At 39.6% G+C, this 21,112-nt stretch overlaps 2 protein-coding genes across 6 annotated transcripts in view; both read left to right on the forward strand.

Annotated features, from left to right (window-relative positions):
- The window catches only part of LOC139069653 (uncharacterized), an 816,187-nt gene that overhangs the window by 465,637 nt on the left and 329,438 nt on the right, over positions 1 to 21,112 (forward strand). The window lies entirely within an intron of this gene.
- The window catches only part of lingo2 (leucine rich repeat and Ig domain containing 2), a 327,190-nt gene that overhangs the window by 54,305 nt on the left and 251,773 nt on the right, over positions 1 to 21,112 (forward strand). For 4 of the 5 annotated variants that reach the window (XM_070550375.1, XM_070550376.1, XM_070550372.1 and 1 more), the window contains exon 2: positions 5,642 to 5,713. The exons of the other annotated variant lie outside the window; for it this stretch is intronic. The gene's annotated coding sequence lies outside the window, so the exon portion shown is untranslated. The remainder of the gene's footprint in view (positions 1 to 5,641; positions 5,714 to 21,112) is intronic. 5 annotated transcript variants of the gene reach the window in all.

Here is a 21,112-nt window from a genome sequence, read left to right on the forward strand (position 1 = left end):
CTGTGTGTGTGACGACTAAATGGGACTTTACAAACTACTGCCAGCTGCGCCCTCTCTGTGTGACTTTGGTACTGCATGTTACTTCCGCGATTTAGATCCGGGGCTTATCATGAAAGATCCGGGGCTTCAGCCCAAGTAGCCGGGCCTAACGCCGCCCCTGAACCGCATAACTATGAACTTATACTTCCATCAAAATAAATTTAACATTGCTTGGAAATGAATTTGATGCCAAATAAATGAAAGAAAAAATTCTGGGATAATAATTATGTCATCCGTTATCCTCATATAGAAAACATGGATATTGCGATGTTTGACTTAGAAGATCTAGCCTGAAAATTTTTACACTCCCAGCATCAACAATATTAGTAAAATTTAAGAACAACAAGAAGAATCAGGGATAAGACAAGTAAAAGTGTTGGAAACATCTATGGTGTAGCATTAATGTCAAACCCAGGGTTGATGCTGCATGTAAATCTATAAACTGAACAGAGATTGAGTAATACATCCTTTCAGCTGCTCTGAGACTTATACGTGTTAGTTGCCACATCACCATTTTTAGAGCAAAGGTAAACATGCATTAGATTACTGTCTGATCAATACCTTATAATACTAAAATCCAGCTTTACCTCGTTAAGTTATCCAGATATATATTTACCTCGCCATAACGGCAGCAACATAAGAGCAGTATTAAAAGATCACAAAAACTAAGTGGTAAATCAAAGCTACTGTATCTTCCCTCGTACCGCGCACACGGGAACCAGAAATCCACATTGACAGAGGAAACTGGTCACTGTTTACTTGGTACAAATGTCTTTGTTTGTGACTTCAGATGGTGTTTTTCTCTTTGGAACTCTGGTAATTTGTCCCAGAGCTGAAGTGGTAGCAACCGGCTGTTTCTCCTTCTTTGATATTATTGAACGGAGAACGTCTCACACCGGTGTTCTGTTGCTAAATGAATAAATCTGTTAAGAGTGAAGAACCCAGGGAAGTGCAGAAATGCAGCGGTTCGTGAGACCGACAGCTGGATAGTCCAATAGTTGCCTTTTTTGGCTAAGGTTTTTAGATGTATGTGAGAGAACCATTTATTTCTTTTTTTAATCATCACAACATATTGATAGCTGTACTTATTTTCTTGAGTACTCAATAAAAACAAAAAATGCATTTGTGTCCTGGTTTTTTCCATGTTTTCATACCAACACAAGTAAAAGGGAACTTTACGCAGAATTGGCTTGAACACTTACCAGTGACTGAGATGACTAGCATGCTGGGATGACAAATTTACTTTTAGTGTAAAGCTAACAGTGATGAGTGAGAAAACCACAGTTGGTCATAAATCTCTGTGCCTTGTGATAACCAGCATCCTACAGAAATTAATATAATTAAACATAATTTGTTTTTGAAGCTTCTTGATGTATTATTGTTTGAAATTATAATTTTAGAATTTTGAGACAAGTTTTTGTCAAGGATTGCTTTTATCTTTTACATTTTTCTTTCACCTTATTTGGTTTACTTTGGTTTGTTTATGTTAAGGATCTGTAATAGCTTCATAGAAATATATGGAAATGGGTTTGACCTTCAATTTAAAAGGTTAAAGCATGTTAGCATGTTAGCATGTTAAACCTGTAATTTGAGCTATTTGTAATTTAAAGAAAAAACATATTGTAAATGCAACTTAAAGTTGCAAAACCGTTAATCAGGTAAAACTGAGCTTCTGAAAAAGTGAAGTGTATTAACTACATCACAACACAATGATAGCCTTTTGGCTAGCAGTCAAAAACAGCCAGCTGGCAAGACACAGGACAACTGGCAATCACCTCAGTACAGACCACACAAAGGTCAAGGGTGAAAATTTCAAAATGACCACAGACTAATTTACCGACTTAATATAGGAAGAAAACAGTGTGTGTGTGTGTGTGTGTGTGTGTGTGTGTGTGTGTGTGTGTGTGTGTGTGTGTGTTTGTGTGTTTGTGTTTGTGTCCAGGCTCATTCAGCTAAGTGTTAGCCCAGTGGTAATTTAGCTATTCTCAGCAGGTTGTGTTCAGAGCTCAGCTAATATGGGCAGTGAGTTGCTGCTAGTTTGTGTGTGTTTCCCTGCTGGTCTCTGTGTGTTTGGCAGAGTTTCATTTCACAGTGAGAGTTCTGCTGACCTTGGCAAACTCAAGATTTCATCCCAACGGTGTCTCATCCCTCTCTTCTCCTTCTGTTTCTCCTCGTCCTCTGACCCTTATGCTTCACAAATCCCCTCCCAGGCCAGTTTGGTCCACCGCTTTTATGAAAAAGAGGCTAAATGTGCCTGTGGATCCAAGGAAATTGTGCCAACAGCTCTTGCACCTGAATAATTTTTAAGGTGATTAATACAGACAATACAGTATAGCTGTACCCTTACCTCCGGGACAATACAGCTAAGAATAAATTGCAATAAAAAGAGGAAAACTAGATGTTTGTCTTTTCCATTCAACTTTCGCCATACCTGTAAAACACCAAATAGCACACAGAGGCATCCCTTTTAGGAATAAAATATTGGAATTTATGTTTTTATTAATACCTTGTTAGTGAAAACACACAAAATAAGCAATCCAAAAATGACCAAATCTTAAACAGAATTTAAAAACTGATTGAAAACATTTCAAAGAAACACCAAGTGGTCGTTTTTGGTTGCATTAAAATTATATTGAAGTGGTTTAAATGATATGGTTGAGTCCTTTCACAATTTCTCATGGAAGCAATGATCAAGAAGAAACTATAACTGCAAATTTGCCTCAAGCTGCAGTTATTCATCGACTGTCATGGGATAGCTCAGAAATATGTATTCATATTTTACTTGTAAAGTGGGATGGATGCTATGTTTCCCAACCAAACCAAATTTATCCCCAAAAGGTTTGCAAGCATGAGTGGAGCTCCTGTGCAGAACCAGGTGATGATTTGACAAAAGTTTAGAGAGAAAAATAAAGTCAAACATGCTTTTTTAAATTACCTGCAAGTTAAGCATAGCCTGGCCTCAAATCATAGCTGGAGCTGAGTTCTGGGGTGGAATCTGCAGTTGTCTTTCAAACTGTCTCTGCATCCAACTGGACAGTGCTAGGACCAAACAGAGCAGAAAACTTATTCGTTGCTACATAAATCAGTCAACAAGGCACTCTGTTATAAACTGTCAAAGAAGAAGCTACTTTTTTGATAAAAAAATGACTTAAGTACCTCAAGCCAAGCTCCACTTTAGCCTCAGCACGTCAGCTATTGGCCTGCTCATGGGCTTGGAAAAGCCCAAGTCTAAGGCCCAATCTCAATACTCGCACTTGCACCCTTGCGCCCTTCAATTGCACGTTCCCGGCCAAGGGTGCAAGTGCGTAGGGTGTCCCAATTCTCAAGTTTGGTAGTTGACCACGCCCCCATTGCACCCTTAATCTGCACTTCACCCAAGTCCGCAGCGATGCGGACCTTGGGCAAGTGAATTACCCAAACGTCATTGCTGCGAGAGAAAAGGCTCAAGTTCCTTTTCTGAAAATATGTATTTTCTAATGAAATTTGTTAATTTTAGGTCAATTAGCTGATGCTCTAAAACTTTTAGACAAAGCAGCAATTAAGTTAAATTTATTTAAAATAATTGCTTTATTGTTTGTTTGAAAGTTGTTAATAAAGGTTTTTGAAAAAAGTTTCACAGCGACCACCATCATAGCATGCCTTGCGATCAATGATGCAATGCTCCTTGTCTCAATTCGGCAATTATTTGCACACTTGTGTACTACACACTCAAACTGTACTGTGCACTTTCTCCAAGTGCACTTTGCTGAAGACCGCAGGGCACAGTGAGTATTGAGATTGGGCTTAAATCATCAGAAGTTGATGCCCGAGCACCGCTCTGAGCCAACGCCATCTTTGTAGTTTATCTCTAATTGCAGATGTGGTTTCTACGTTTGCCCAACGTCTTTCTGCAAACACAAATTGCATTGATTGGTTAGACACAAAATTGTTCGGTTGATCTGCTGAGGCTACAGTGGAGCTTGGCTAGATTGACCTGCAGAGTAAAATCTTTTGCTATGGTTTGTCTATATTTCTAGGCTAGGCTAATCACCAACAGAACCTCAATGGTAGTGAATCACATCGTCACTTGATGCCAATGCAGGACTGTCTGTCTTGACATTAGACCTATGTTTTTTTCTTCAAACATGAGCAAAGCTGCCTGCAAGCTAGCACTTGTGTTTATACTGAATGAGTACACAATGTTTATTTTGTGAAGTGAACGATGCAGATGGAACCAAGCAGTGTGGATATTCTTTTGTTCCATCCATCCATCCATCCATCCATCCATTTTCTTCCGCTTATCCGGAGTCGGGTCACAGGGGCAGCAGCATAAGTCGAGAGGCCCGGACTTCCCTCGCCCCAGCTACTTGGGCCAGCTCTTTGGGGAGGAATCCCAAGGCGTTCCCTGGCCAGGTGAGAGACGTAGTCCCTCCAAAGTGTCCTGGGTCTACCTATAGGCCTCCTCCCAGTTGGACGTGCCCGGAAAACCTCACCAGAGAGGTGTGCAGGGGGTATGCTGACCAGATGCCCGAGCCAACACAACTGGCCCCTCTTGATGTGGAGGAGCAGCAAATCTACTCCAAGCCCCTCCCGGATGACTGAGTTTCTCACTCTATCTCTAAGGGAGAGCCCAGCCACTCAGCGGAGAAAACTCATTTCGGCCGCTTGTATCCGCGATCTCATTCCTTCGGTCACTACCCAAAGCTCCTGACCATAGGTGAGGGTAGGAACTTAGATCGACCGGTAAATCAAGAGCTTTGTCTTCTGACTCAGCTCTCTCTTCACCACAACAGACAGGTACAACGCCCGCATCACTGCAGATGCAGCACCAATCTGCCTATCAATCTCACGCTCCAGTTTTCCCTCACTCGTGAACAAGACCCCGAGATACTTAAACTCCTCCACTTGGGCCAGGACCTCATCCCTGACCTGGAAAAGCCATTCTACCCTTTTCTGAATCAAGACCAAGGTCACAGATATTCTTTAGTTTCTTATTATTTTATAATAACAACAACAACAACAAATATTATTATTGTTATTGTTGTTGCTGTTTTTATTGTTGGTGTTATTGGGCATATAAGACTTCTCTTGTTATCGTTGGATTTTCTTTTTAACTAACGCTGAAGAAAATCTAAATACTTGATCACAATGATGCCCCCCCCCCCCCCATATATGTAATGCAAACATACTCAAACTTGCTCTGTAATTTTTACAAATGTGTGCAATAACCCAGCATAATCATATAATATCATCATATTTGAGAGCCTACCAATGGTAGAATAAAAACAGAAGTTTCTCATTCTCTGTAAACCAAAATACAGTGAGGCTATTAGCCTGTGTGGGGAGTGTTTAATAGACCACTAGGAGTTTTAATTTAACAACTCTATGAACTCACAATATAAATAATAATAAAACCTAACATGTTACTTTGCATGTAGGGAAACTATTTCACAATTAGTATTGATAAAAAGTTCAGTCATTATTACTAACTTGATGCAGTGACACTATCTTTCTGCACATCGATGATCCAGATATTTCTGATGCACGCTTTCTTGAAGGAACAGCTTTTTCAAGCACATTATTCTAAAACTGTTCTTTTCTCTTTTTCCTGTTTGTGTTTCAGATTAAAACTGCACATGTTCTCTCCATTACCACACCAAGGAACAGCTATGTTCTTCACTTCATCCCGTGACTCGTAAGTTAATCTTTCTAGTCCTTGGCTTTTGTGAATGAGAAATTTAGGATGTTTCACTTAGTAAAACAGATGCCTAAAATAATTTAGCAGTCTACAATCTCCTGCACATTTTGTAGAGAGAGGGAGTAATCTGGCCTTTAAAAAGCTGTAGTACAATGACAAGAGCTGCTTGTACCTTTGCATAATGTAGAATCTTAAAAGATTCTATATGGATTTCTACAATCGTACAAAAATCCACCAGTAGATGTAATGGTAGCTGGTGAATCCATGGATGGCCAGCAGAACACTGTGTTCATTGCACATACCCCCCTTTTAAGTCTGATGACAATCAGGGCAGATGAAATAATAATATTAATTGTAGGATTTCTTAGTCAAATCAGCAGGGTGAAGCTATGTGATGAAGATCAAATAAGAGTGATGTGTTGCAGTCCTGTAATCTGATTTAAACTCTACAGCCGGCCTTGTGCAGAGCAGGAACATTTAATTCTGACTTACTTTTTTATCATAGCAACATTTTCAAATGTTTATAATCTGCCGTAGATTTGTCTAATCAATCATTCATTTTAGTTGGGCAATTTCAGGCCACGTATGTAAAAACACGCTCTGTTCGAAAACTGTTTTACAAAGATTGCAAATAATCGTGTTCCTTGAGGACAAACAAGAAATGGTCAGCATAGTGGCAATACAGAGGCACACACCTGGAATTATCCTCTTTTATCAGTCCCTGACAATGTATTAAACATAATAAGAGCATGCTTGCTGGTCTGTACCCAATATTGTGTCCATTCAGCAGTTGCAAACGGCCCCACCTTGGTAAGAAGACAGGCTGCAGAGGAATAGAAGCCAATGAAGCATGATGTAGCTCCTTATTGCACATTCACGTGTTAACTGTATGCAATTTTCCTATAAAGACAAAACTATAACTGCATTGTTGCAATGTCATTATAGATGTAATTTCACTTGATTTTATTTAATTTCTAATAACAAAAACAATGTGAAAATGCTGCCCGAGGTTAAATGAGATTTAATAACACTAAGGCAGCCCTGGCTTTCCTGTTACCATCCTCCACTTACTAGTGCTATGATGGCAATAAAGTAATGTGATTTATACTATCTGTAGGTTTTCAGACAGTTTCATATCAAAGGCTGAGTAAAGAACTTGGAATGAAGGGGTAAACAATAATTTATCTTTTTCCTTCTAAAGGAAATCACATCTGAAGTTTTGTTTGTGATGTTGCTTCCGTTTCAGATATGGTCAGGTTGAATGCAAATAATGCAATGAAATTGGTTTATTGTTTCTTTTTTCCATCAATATTTCTAGGACTTGAGGCAGTTGTAGCAGAAGACAGAGAAAGAAGAGAGGTTATGAGATAAGAAAATAACGTATTTTATTTCTTTTAGGTCATCAGCCCATTATAAGTGTAAAAACGGTGGCTGAATCATTGTAGAATGGTATTTTTTTTTTACTTACAACTTGTGAGGGAGCAAGTCTAATGAGCAGAGGAACACAGGACATCTCCAAAATTAGAGGCTCTTTAATTTCCTTTGCTTTTAAAATATCCTCACAAAAATAGCTTGAGCTCATAAAAGAGGTCAAACAACCAACCAAATAAACTGAAACTCAATAAACTGCTAACTTAGCACGTTGACTGACTGAAACCATAACCGACCTAACAAACAAAGACACACAAGGGTATATATGCACACTGGCTGATCAGACCATATGAACAATACAAACATTTACTAACTAAAACTAAAACCACAAATTAGTACGGTCAGATTGTTAATAAACCTAAACACCCTAACCCATTAACCTAACTATTTAACTTCAAACTTAAATTAATTAACAAATGACAAAATAATAAACTAAAGGAAATCCTTCAGTCCCCTCTTTAGGAGCTATTGGTTTGGCCCCATCAGCTCCTCCTGTATTTAGCTGACAGAACCCCTTCAACACTGTTTACCTGTCCCATCTCAGGAAGCAGGAAGTGGAGAGCCTCTCAGCACCGGTAAGAGAAAACATAAATGAACTTAAATAGAACAAATGACAGGCATGAAATACAGCAGTTAACTAAATGTGCGCGCTTACAATCAGAACTAATGCATTTAAGCCGTCTAAACAATAAATGCAGAGAAATATACCATCTTTTAGTTCTTTTTAAAACTCAGAAAAGGTTTATTTACCTGCAACGTTTTGTTTGCGGCTGCAAACATCATCAGGATGACGCAGGTAAATAAACCTTTTCTGTGTTAAGAACTGAAAGATGGAATTTGAAACTCAACACAGTAAGACCACACCAAAGAAGTCCAAAGAAATATAAACGTACAAACTGAAATCATGACAGTGCATGAGTGTACTAGCGTTCACTGTTGTGTGGACATGGATGTGGCCATCACACAACGTATAAAAATAACTTTGTTTACTCTTCATCTCAGTCATTATTTTACTTGTTTGTTCAGGCTCTGAAACAATTAGTTGTGAATAAAAAATGTACATGTTTTGTTAATCCAACGGATTACACAAATATGCCTAAATGATTTTTTAATAGTGGGCTGACACTGAACGTTTAAGCATTCACACCACTTAGTTTTCTCAATAAGTTTGGGTGAAAGATTGGAATAATAATGAATTATTTACACAGCAATATTGGTTCATGTCACTCATTTGCCTTACTTACCAGCCTCCTGTCACACCTAATTGTTCCTGCTCTAAAACATTTCTTCTCCCCTTCATTTATGTCCATGAACATAAAATGAAGACCGAGATCTAACATCTGCCTTTGAAGTAGATTTAATGAAGCTTTTTGGGAAAAAAAGACAGCAACAGGCTTGCTTAGCATCGTAATTCTGTCAAACTTCTTGAAGAGAATCTACAGTTTGCATTTTTGCAAACAATAGAACCTGCAGAAGGCACCCACAAATCTCATTAAAGGTGTGGAACACTGAAAACCCATTGTTTCATAATTATTACTGATTATTATTATTTTTATTGGTCACTCTGAGTTTTTCATGCAGGCTAAACATGAAAATAGTCTCCTACACCTATCTCCTGCATTAGCTTCTGATAGAAAATAGAGGGTGACTCTTAAGATTTGAAAAGCGTGACAGAGCTACATCACTGTAACAGCATTCACGGACTCATGATGGGAATGGCTGTTTTTATTTTTTTATTTATCTTATTTTTTACGTTAACTTTCAAGAATCAGCAGAGAATGTCTCGGGTAGTTTAAGCTAACCATGAGTATTGGCAACTTCACCACACAGCAGAACTCCTTCAGGCTTGTGTTATTTGTGGAGCTAAAACATCCATGTTACCAGTACAAATCAGAGACCTGTCATCTACAGAAACACTCAGATGACTCTGCAGTTGTCGGGTGCATCAGAGATGGACAGGAAGCTGAGTACAGAGAGCTGGTGGAGCGCTTTGTTGCATGGTGTGGAAATAATCATCTGACCTTGAACGTGAACAAAACAAAGGAGATGATCAAACACTGTTTCCATCATGGGAGAAGAAGTGGAGGTGGTTGAGGAATACAAATACCTTGGAGTTCACCTGGACAACAGACTGGACTGGAGAAAGAACAGCGAAGCCGTTTACAAGAAGGGGCACTGCAGACTGCACTTCTTGAGGATGCTTAGGTCCTTCAATGTCTGTAGCAAGATGCTGCAGATCTTCTACAAGTCTGTTGTTGAGAGTGTAATCTCTTCAGCCTTCGTCTGTTGGGGTAGTAGCATCAGAAGCAGGGACCTGAAAAGGCTCAACAGCCTAATAAAAAAAGGCTGGTTCTGTTCTGGGGACGACTGTGGAACCACCGGAGGAGATAATGCAAAGAAGGATTCTCCAGAGAACCAAGAAAATTATGGACAACCCTGAGCATTCTCTTCACAAGACTGTCTGACAACGGAAGAGTGTCTTCAGTCAGAGGCTTCTTCAGTTTTGCTGCAACACTGACCGCTACTGGAGATCCTTCCTGCCAACAGCCATTGTAATATACAATAACTCTTTGATGACTTGGTTATTATTATTATTTTGAGCTACTACAGCAATCAGTTTCCCTCTGGGATTAATAAAGTATTTTTGAATTGAATTGAACTGAATTACAAGTCAGTGGTATTGCCACATTGCTGTTAGCCAATCAGAGGCAAGATGCTGGTGAAGGGTTTCAGTCATCCAGGTCATGGTAATCCAAAGGGTTCAAATGAAACAGTTGGGAAACGACTGGAACAAGATGATTCCTTAAACAAGAGGACAAAACTGACTCCAGACCAGATCTGTACTCTCCTGGACCTCTGCCTTTCAACCACCTACCTCAAACACAATGGCGAGTTTTACCTGCAAAATCATGGATGTGCCATGGGCTCCCCAGTACCACCTATTGTCGCCAACATTTACATAGAGGAAGTGGAAACCAGAGCATTGAACACCTACAATGGAACAACACCAAGCCACTGGTTCAGCTACGTGGACGACACATGGGTCAAAATTCTCATGAAGGAAGTAGAAGACTTTACCAAGCACATTAATGCCATGGACAAGAAAATCAAGGTCACCAGGGACGATGCAGACTACAACCAACTGTCCTTCTTGGACTGTACTGTGCAAATTGAACAAGATGGAGGTCTCAGCATTGAAGTCTACAGGAAACCAACTCACACAGACCAGTATTTGCATTTCAACTAACATCACCCACTGGAGCACAAAATGTCATCAGGACTTTACACCATCAGGCTGAGAACATTCCCACAAAGATTGAAGGAAAACAAAAGGAAGAAAAACACATCAAGAAAGCTCTCCAAAATTGCAGATACCCTAACTGGGCCTTTGGGAAATCTAGAAAGAAGTCTGAAAAGCATCCAAAGCAACAACCAGCAAAGAAAAGGACAACAGGTGCAAAGGGACCGTCATCCCATACATGGCAGGATGCAGACAAACACAACATCCTGGTTAACTTTAAACCCAACAACACCCTCAGACAGAACGTGGTCCATCCAAAAGACAAAACACCTTAGAAGCTTAGTGGCGTCATTTATGCAGTCTAGTGTAGTGAGGAATGTCCAAATCTTTACACTGGGGAAACTAAACAACAATTACACAAGCATATGGCACAACACAGGAGAGCCACCTCTTCAGGCCAAGACTCTGCAGTCCACCTACATCTGAAGGACAAGGGACACACCTGTGAAGATGACAAAGTACACATTCTGGACAGAGAAGCTAGATGGTTTGAGAAAGGAGTAAAAGACGCTATCTGTGTCAAACATGAAAAAACAACTTTAAATAGGAGTGGGGGCTTAGATGTCACCTTTGCAGTATCTATTATGCAGCTTTGAATCTCATTCCTAATCAGTTTCAGTCTAGGTCACACCCTCTCAATAGAGATCAACGAGTCATCAGGGGATACCCACAGTAATTTTAGCTCATTAAATAACAATAGATAGCTACAGTTTATAAGCTTGACTCTCCCATATTCCTGTCACAATTGACAAAGCTCCTCAGATGAGAAGCAAAACGTCTTCAAGAAACCAAAGAAGTACAGTTGCCTTCATTTGAACCCTTTGGATAATCAGAGGCCAGATGTCCAAATATCAGCAAATGAGACTCCATAACCTGTCTATAGCTCAGCTGTAATGTGGCTCACTCCTAGTTCCTGTAAATGGTGCAAGGAGTTCATTCCTGCCAGAGACCACTGAAAATGTATTGATTAAGCGAGTTTCCCACACCTTTAAAATATTTATTCATTCATCCCCTTTTCATAAAATTTAAAGTCTGCTCTTCATATGTATATTTTCCCCCAGGCAAATAATGAAATAATGAAACCAAGTGTGCTCATAACATACTTTAGTGGGTTTAAAAGCTGGGCTCTTAGCATGCAGAACAACTGTGACATTAAATCCATTTGATGCCACCTGCTGCACAACCGCTCATGCAAAACCGCGGTGCGTCTCAGAATCTCCTCCTCTCTATCAACACATCATCATCACTTTCCAACCCCACTCCCACCAGGGGCCCAGCAGTAGCTGTCGAGCAAAGGCTGCCACATCAGAGGCTCCTCCAGAGAACTCGCAGTCAGCAGCATCATGCTAAGAGGTGAGGAGGTGGCAGAGCATGAAAGGATCCACCAGGCATTATGCAGATCAACACAGAACCAGAATAGACTTCACATCGCTGTGTACTCCACCTAGCTGTACAGCAGATGAAGATACATGTGGCATTAGAGATGAAAACATTTTGACATCAACTGTATGTGGGGAAGAGGAGCCAGAGGCCAGTTAATAAAGATGTCAAACAGTGTAAAGTCAGAAGTATTAAGAACCTCGACTCTTAAAAGAAGCTGAAACCCCTTTACTTTTGGTGCTAAAGTGTATATTAAACCATTTGTTTCATATTTTACAGTTTCTTTTCTTTAGTAGTTCTCTCACCTGACCGCAGTTTGCCCAAAACAGATTTAATGCATGAGAATGGGATTTAGTGAGAATAAGTTGAAGCAATTGACAATTGCTTTCAGCAGTAACTTTGGAGTGAACGTGTGAGAGAAGTGATTATTGATTGCATTGATCTGATGCAGCCAAACTCACGGTCCGTGCTTTTTTTTTTTATCTCTGAGCTTAGAGGCTGCACAGCAACACTGCTCTGCCTCTTGCAGAGTGTGGCCAAACCAGATTATCTGCTTCCAAAAACACAAATGTGTAGATGCAAGTGGTACATACATTTAAACTGAAGTAATAAGAAACTGCAGTCACATTATGACAATGATGGGGGTTAGTGTTGACAAAATCAGTCATTTATGTGAGGTGCAGTAGATGTAGAGATGGTGCAGTTTGCGCTGAAACATTTGACATTTCTCACTGAGAAACATTTTTATTGAAACTTTATCATCTATCTGAAAAAAACAACAACAACCATCTATTCATTATACACAAGCTAGCTAACCATTGCTTCCTACTGCCTTTATATTTCATCAGTTTAAGTTAGAACTGGAAGCAGATCCATTGCTGGTTATTTATCATCAGTAATCTGTCATACTTTTATCACTGACTCCTTTCACTATTGCCAAGTCCCTCCTCTGTCATTCTAACATCAGCTGATTTGTATTCCCAGTGCATTCTTTGTTTTTAGATACCAGTGCAGAAAGGAGCCATTGACAGAAACAACTAAGTGGCTCACATTTGATTGACAGTTCAATGTTCCAGGGGAAAGGCAGCAAAATTATCAGCATGTTCTCCATAGGAATTAATCCTCTTCCTGAATATCTTCAGCGCTGAATGGAGGAAGGAGGAAACGTGTTGAAATATTATGTTAGAAATTACAGTTAATTGAGGCACATTGTTGAGGGCAATCCTGACAGACCGTTGAGGGCAAATTCTAATATGTGTGAACATTGAAGGCATTAAGCTGAAATCTTGACATAAACTTGTCTAAAGACGCTGTTTTGTTCATCTCAGTCACCAGTTGGCCCAATAGCATTGATAAGTTCAATAACTGACACTTAATATGATGTTAGAACACTAATTCAGTCTTCTTTAGTTCATATTTCAACTGGTTCATGAATCATAGTACTTTTAACTACTTTGGTTAAACGGTCATGTTGGGACTGACTGCAGCTTGGATTTTGTTAACCAGACAGCAATCCCTACATTGTTGAAACAGTTTTTTCCTGTTTTGTTCCTTCAAAAAATTTCAGACTAAGTGAACATTGACATTTGATTATATAATTGACAACACTCCTTGGATGAGAAGCTAAATGTCTTATTGACGTCTAATTGAAAATTTCCATCCATTCATCCATCCATCCTCCTCCACTTATTCTGGGTCAAGTCGGCCCCTTGGGCCAGCTCCTCTGGGGGAATCTCAGAGTGTTCCCTGGCTAGCTGAGAGACATAGTCCCTCCTGCATGTCCAAGGTCTCCCTTTAGGTTTCTTCCTGGCTGGATTTGTTCCTTTCAGTCACTACGCAAAAGCTTGAGACCATAGATAAGAGCTGGAGCACAGATTGTCCGGTAGGTCGAGTACTAAAGTATAGACATCAAAGTATGTTGTAGATAATGTTGTTGACATTAAAACACATTGTGCTTGTTTATGTAAAAGAAAATAGTAACATAAGATAACAAATTCAGTGGAGATGTTTTACCCATTCATTAATACTTTGAATGAAAACACAAGGGGGTCCTCAATGTCCACCAGCATGGTAACCACAGAAGATGGTATTCACACAAAGTCCTTCTAGCTGTTCACCACAGAGAAGACTCAGCTAGTGATATATTTACTTCCAAACTGTGAAACAACCTAAAACCTATTGACCTTCTCAGTGGCCTAGTGGTAGTGTCTGCACTGGGACTGGGAGATTGGAGTTCAAATCCCAGTCAGGTCATACTAAAAAATACTTTAAAATGGGACCCAATGCCTCCCTGCTTGACACTCAGCTTTAAGGTGTTGGATTTGGGGGTTAAACCACCAAATTTCTTATCTTGAGAGGCGCTATATAAAAGATCATGTTCTTCTTCAAATAGTTCCTGAGCGTAGCCAGAGCTGCAGCTCACCACTCCCCATGGCGATGGGGAAAATGCAGAGGTGTAATTTCACCAGTGTGTGATGAGGATTATGGGACTTTACCTTTAACAAGCTAGTCTGATGAAGGTTTCAGATTGTTATGATTTTTTTTCATTGATATTTTCAGCTGATTATCATTGTTCCATTTTCAGGCAATCAGAATTACAAATAAATCTGTATACCATTTTCTAAAAGGTCTGTAACACAAGGCAACCAAATGTATTTTAAATAAATTCTGAAACTCTAGGGCTTATTTTAGCTGCTAGTGTGAAAGAAACACTCATCAAGCACAAAGACCCGAGCAGTTAGAATATTTGGAGTCACATCCTTTTGGCTGGACACCGTGTGCAATTTGATGTTTAACAAGAGAGAAAGCAGCACCTCTGAATGAACTCTGCTGCATTGAGCAGCAACACCTTAAATAAGATGTAAGGGCATCTCAGTCAGGCGTCTAACTTCTTAGTCTTTGAAGCCATTGCTCTGTGTCTCATTTCCTGGAGTATTGATGTCTTTAAGTGAGCTTCCCAAGTGTCTGGAGGGAGTGGATGCTATATAGATTGCTTTCAGGTGGTTGGGGCAAAGCTGACTGCTGTAGCTTAACAGTAGACGCATAGTTGTTCTTTCACAGACTACTGGAGTAAAAAATGTTTGGTGTGACGGGAAACAATGATACAGTTGTTGGAGGGAAATTGTATTGAACATACATTGAAATCGAATGTAAATAAACATGCAAAAGCAAAAAATGTTTAATATGGCAGAAATACAGTTTGACTTTATTTTCTTTGGGACACAAAACAAAAGATAGCGACTAATCAAAAGTGATGATGGTTACTATAAATGACATGAATAAATGATGGCATTGTTTAAAAAGAGGAAAAAATACAGAAAGACAATATTTAACCCTAACCCTTATCCATTACTGATGTTATCATGCATAGAGATCACTGTAAAGCTAAGCTTTCTCCATAATTCTTCATCCTTTTTGTTTGTTTTGGTTTCCTTTCTGACAACCTACACTGTGTGCTTAAACTATCAAGAAAAAGTTGTGACATGTATCTGTTTATTGTGAGCGGATGTATTCTCCTCAGAAGTAAGTTAAATGCAGCACAAAAAAACAGTAAAACTCGGATTTCCATCATTTACTTTATCTTTCTCCTTTTTTTGCTGAGGTTGGTTTTAGAGGGCAGAGTAAAACCCTTCAGTCCACTTCACCTTCTTTAAACAAGGTGAATGTCATTTGAGATACGACTTTGAGCCAACAGATAAGTAATTTTGGACACATAATGCATTCAGTAACCCTTAAAGCTCTGCATTACCATGTGAAAGAGCATCTGTTTGAGATCCAGCATCATCATACACCAAAGTAAAATGCTTGACTGTCATATTTCCTCTGAACTATTTCCATTCCACTTGTTTGTAATTTTGTCTCTAACACGCTGCGGCTTTAGAAACTTGATGATTGTCTTTCTCAGATGGCTTGAAGTGACCTGTTGTGATGACCTCCACCGTGGCTCTGCTGCAGCAGGAATCAGGGATCTCAGGGTCTTGCATCAGAACAAAATACAAAAAGAAAACAGCTCTGAGAAAAGTATTAAAAGCATTTTTTAGAGTAAATAAGTGATACTTAGAAACTTGGTCATCTCATATTGAATCTTCCTCTAAAATGAATGTCTGCATTATGCAAAGCTAGGCTCCATGCTGTTGGCTGAGTGTGTTTGTAACATTCTGGTCACAAGCCACGTCCTGAAATAGTCCAGGTTACAAACACACTACATCGCACTGCAGATACTGAGGTAGTAGCAATTCTGCTTGTCACATCTTTATTCCTTCTTGATATATTAGCTCCATAAACCCTGGATAACAATGTTTGTCTATTCCCCTGTGTTCTGATTTAGTAACATTTGGAACAGTTGCTTATATGGCCGGCGTCTCACTTATGTTTAGTTTCCTGTTATAATGTTCTGTTTTTTAGTTTCTGAAGCTACATTCAGTCTGAATGATTTTTTAGAAAGAAGTGGTTAGATTATTTTTGTAGGATAGAAAACATCAAACAATACCAGTAGGGTAAAATTAGCAGGTTACCGTAAATCCTCTAATACAGGCCGGTATTCAATTAAAGGCCGGGTCTCCAATTTTGGCCGGTGCTGGAATTAGCGGAGGTAAATAACGGCCGGTCTCTTATTGTGGCCGGATAGAATGTGGTACAAGCAAGTACGAGCATCCCAGCGGCAGGGTTATCGTTCCCAAATCAACCAGCAGGAGGCAGTAGGGGTTCACGCAGACCTATATTAGGCTTTTTCTTCAACGCTTTGTAACGCTACAGACACGATCCTCTATCACGCTCCTACCACACAGAGTCACGGTGTCAGTTAACCATGCTAATTCAACCGCTCCACAGAACACACATCACCTTCCCTGTGGCTTACATAACACTCACACAACACGCAAATCAGCACATAGGAACTAGCAGAACGATAGGAAACACATGTAACACAATACCCAGAATGCACCTGGCTTACAACCCCAGCCAGGTCATTACACTATCAAGTTCAAAGAGAACGTGCTGATTATGCTGCAGAACACTCTGGAGAGCAGCAGTAGGGGGTGTATGAACTACAGTAATCCCTCGTTTATCGCGGTAGATATGTTCCAGACCTGGCCGCGATAGGTGAAAATCCGCGAAGTAGGGACTCCCAGCATGCCCCTCGCGGGGATTCCCTCCACGTCGCACCTACGTCACAAACCGCGGCTATAAACCAAACGGAAGTCGCCTTTCCAGCTCACCACTCAGTCATCGTTTCTTCAGATTCATGATCAGAGTTTCCAACCTACCGATCAATCCAACGAACTATCAGCTCATAGTAAGTTATCTTACTTACTTCTGGAAAGCCCGGCATTTCCGTGTCACTTCGTTGACGCTCGAACGCTCGGGGGTTTCCTAGAGCAGCCGGCGTTTCACCGACGCTTATCACTTCCGCGTCTGTGAAACCACGCTCCCTATTGAATTATCGTATGATCACATTCTCTGTGATCAGCAACGCGCTGTGCCAGACCGTAGCTACTGACACGCGATCGTTCATGTCAGTTCATTTCCTTTAATGTTTTCTGTCTTTTATTTGCGCCTGATGCGTTTCGCTGCATGCTGTGGAGCGGGGAGCTGCGGGCATCACCTTGTCCTCCGACGCACTGATCACTGATATGGCCGCCAAACAGCAAGCGCTCCGCTGTTTTTGCGGTCGGTAGATCTTTTAGAACTGCAGTTCAAAGGTAACTCATAAGGTGAATATATATGAACCCAGGCAGCAGTTTTTCTTTAGTACTGAGAGGAGATGCAGGAAGATAATAAACAGACAGGACAGAAAAATAGTCAAATAAAAACAAGTTAGTTTTTGTACCTGCTGTTGCAACAAACAGACACCATTGAAGGTAATCAGAAGTGAGGAACAGAAAATGAAATAATTATTTTAATGTTTAGAGCAGCAGGAACTCCGAGAGGCTGCAGGCGCATCAGTGAGTTTGCGGCCGCTGCGCAGGGGGAGGGGGGAGAGGGCTGAAGCGGGGGAGGGGGGAGAGGGCTGAAGCAGGAACTACCGTTGTTAAAAGAAATGTGTTTAACTTTGAAAATGTGGGCGCAATTTTAATTGTCAAAAACTCCAGCGAACCATTATTTCATTTTGCTCAAATAGAAATAGAGGCCTGCCTCTAATACTGGCCCTCCTTCCAATAAAGGCCTGGAGCTTGATGAGCTTGAGTCAAATACAGGCCCGGGCCTGTATTAGAGGATTTACGGTAATATGATTCTTGAGGGAAGAGGAAAAGAAACTGATAACTTGCTGGCCAGAGAAAAAGAAGCAGGAGAAAAGTACTTTGAAATCGATACTTCTGAGAACGTAAATGAATTCATGTTGAATGCAGCTGAACAAGCCTCTGGAGCTTCAGACCTAATGTCCAGGATGAAATGTGTTCCCTGAAGGTTGAATGAAAATAATTTTGTTTTGTCATAACTTTATTTGCTGTACACAACATTTATGTTACATTTATATGACTTTTGAGCAGAAAACATGTTTTACACATGAATATATCTTTCTAAATCAAACTTAGATTGAAGGTGATATTTTCTTTTCAGCTGAATCATCGCTTGTTTGCTTGGATTTTGTTTTTATTAGACAGATGATTAGAAAAAGGTTGGAGTTGCATCAAATGTGAAAGAGACACGCTCTCCAAACAGCATAATGGTGTTACCCAACTGGATAAGAACTGTTAGTGATCACAGAGGAGACTAGAGAAGTGTTTGGACAGAACACTGGGTGAGTGCTGCTTGAGTGTAGGCAGCTGGACTGCAGTAATTAGTCAGTGGAGCTCTTTATGGATAAGGCACAGCTGACCAGTGGCCCTGCTGGCTACAGAGACGGGCAAAGGCTCACACACACACACACACACACACACACACACACACACACACACACACACACACACACACGGTCTTTATTAACAGCCTCTAAAGTAACTTGGTTGCTCTAACTTTCCAGAGAAAACCTTTACAATGTTTCTGTGAAGGTCAACCTTAAGATGTTTCAGCTTATTTTATTTTACTAAGTAACTGAGATCCAGCTAGTATGTTAATAAATGAAAACAACAAAAAAATCAATTAAAAAAATAGGTCACTAAATGTTCTGTGGTTCATTTGATAGTATGTCAATGTCTAGCAATGCTAATTGGGAAAAATAGTATTAAGTTTAGTATTAAAGTTTGAGTCCTGCAAAACGTTAAAAAACAAATAAGACACAAAATAATTTGAAGCCACCCATTCACCACTAATCATATTTATTTAATAAAATAATTATCAAAACTCACAACCAAATTGTGTGTGTGTGTGTGTGTGTGTTATTTTTCTCTGAGAATTTTGGTTTCTCCTCACAGTTCAAAACATTGAAGTTAGGCTGAACAGTTGTTATGCATTGATATTAAAAATAAATTTGAGAATGCGAGGTTGTCTCATACTAGATGCGCCCTGCTTTTTTATGTGTTTATTCTCCACTCGTTGTGTCTAAGACTCATATGTAAGATGTTTCTACATGTTGTGCTACATACTTAGGTGAGCAAAATCAATAACGTTGGTAGCTGAAATCAAACTTTTGAAAAAAAAAATCAATTGCTTTGCTAATAAGCCAATAGTGTAAAGGCCCATTGGCTTACTTATAACTATTGATTCTGAGAGCCATCCTTTTCTTTTGTCCCAAAGCAAGCTTTTCAGCCCATTACACTTCGCTCATGGCTCTACAGTCAGAGAAAGTCTCAGTCTCCATCGTCATTAACAACTTTCCAATCATTACATTGAACAGCTGAATAAAGGGGCAAGGATTATAGACTTCACTAATGAGTTTTTCTTTAATCAATACTGTCAATTGTTTGTGTGGAAGTGTAACGGTTAGCAAGACAAAAAAATCACCAACTAGAACACAGGAGCTAGAGTCCAAATGCTAGGATGTGTTTAGAAAGGTGAAGTGGGTACTGATCACTGAGGTTTCAGCTGATGCACACCAGGAAGTTCATAATAGAACCTCCTATAGATTTGAAGTTTTCAAAATATCACATATGTATCATAACTGGAGCCAGTTCAAGTTTAATGACTCTATCCTGACCCAAATAGCGTTGATAGTTTAATCCTGTTTCCAATATAAAGCATACTCATACTACACTGACGTGTTGTATGATGTACACTGTTTTTTAAGATTTGTGATGTGTTGGCCTTGCATTATGTTACTTTTTAAATAGAGAAAACTCCTCATATACAGGTATCACACAGCTTCTTCTTAGCAGTTTTCCACCTGTGATTTCCATCAATACAACCTTGTCTATAAAGCATTACTTCCTAAATAAAAACTGGTGTCATTATAAATGAGTGCATATCTGGTTGGAATTAGCCGCTGTTTCATTCAGCACTTTGGTGAAACACAGAGTATCTTCTAGCAAATTGGTAGAAAAGGTCAAGCTCAAATGATTACATTTCCTTCCTACTAAACTCTTGAATAAATAAGTGTGTAAATAACAAAACAAATGTTTGTTCCGAGAATGATAAAATATACATGTACAGGAATATTTGCACTTTTGCTGTGATTATATTTAAAGCAGGTGTAACTATTTATTTTTTAAAATATTAATAAAAATCCAAATATATGCAAACAGCACCTGCAGCTTTTAGGACTTCATAGATTGGTTGCTAGTGGTTTAGGGGGTCACAGAGAGTTTCTCCTTGACAAGAGTTAGCATGAGGAGTGATCAGAAAAACCCGAAGAACAAGATCAGCCATCCAGTTAGCTGTTGCTGGTCATTGATTTAAGTGATGGCTTGACATTTTCGCAACAAAGTTTCCATCTGTTATTGATTGGTCCTTTCAGTGGCTTGAAACACATCCTGGTGCAATGTTGTGACAGGGGACAATGTATGTCTAGAGCAAATGTCTCTGTGGAAGGAGTTGGACCTGTGCATATACAGTATGTGTTTTGTCAAACCGCTGCTGCTACAACAACAATAATAAAAACCATTAATATTGGAGAAAATCACCACATATTCTGTGGGAAGACTTCACTCATATAGGGCTTAAGTGTGAGGCAGATAGTCTGCTACCTTCAGATCAGAAGGACATATCAGTGCGCCCTGCCATTGGCTGCTAAGCAGCAATGATTTAAAAGCCAATGAGTGGCACCAGACAGAGACATGAGCAGTTATGCAAAAACATTTTTAATGTTAATACTTGTTTTTATTCTTGCACAAATTGAAGATTGATGTTTTAATCTTGATTTTTTTTCTTTTCCTCAAAGGTGTCAGTAAATTTAGCTATTTTTAATGAGG

This window comes from Nothobranchius furzeri, chromosome 1, assembly GCF_043380555.1.
Source record: "Nothobranchius furzeri strain GRZ-AD chromosome 1, NfurGRZ-RIMD1, whole genome shotgun sequence".
In the NCBI taxonomy this organism is placed as follows: domain Eukaryota; kingdom Metazoa; phylum Chordata; class Actinopteri; order Cyprinodontiformes; family Nothobranchiidae; genus Nothobranchius; species Nothobranchius furzeri.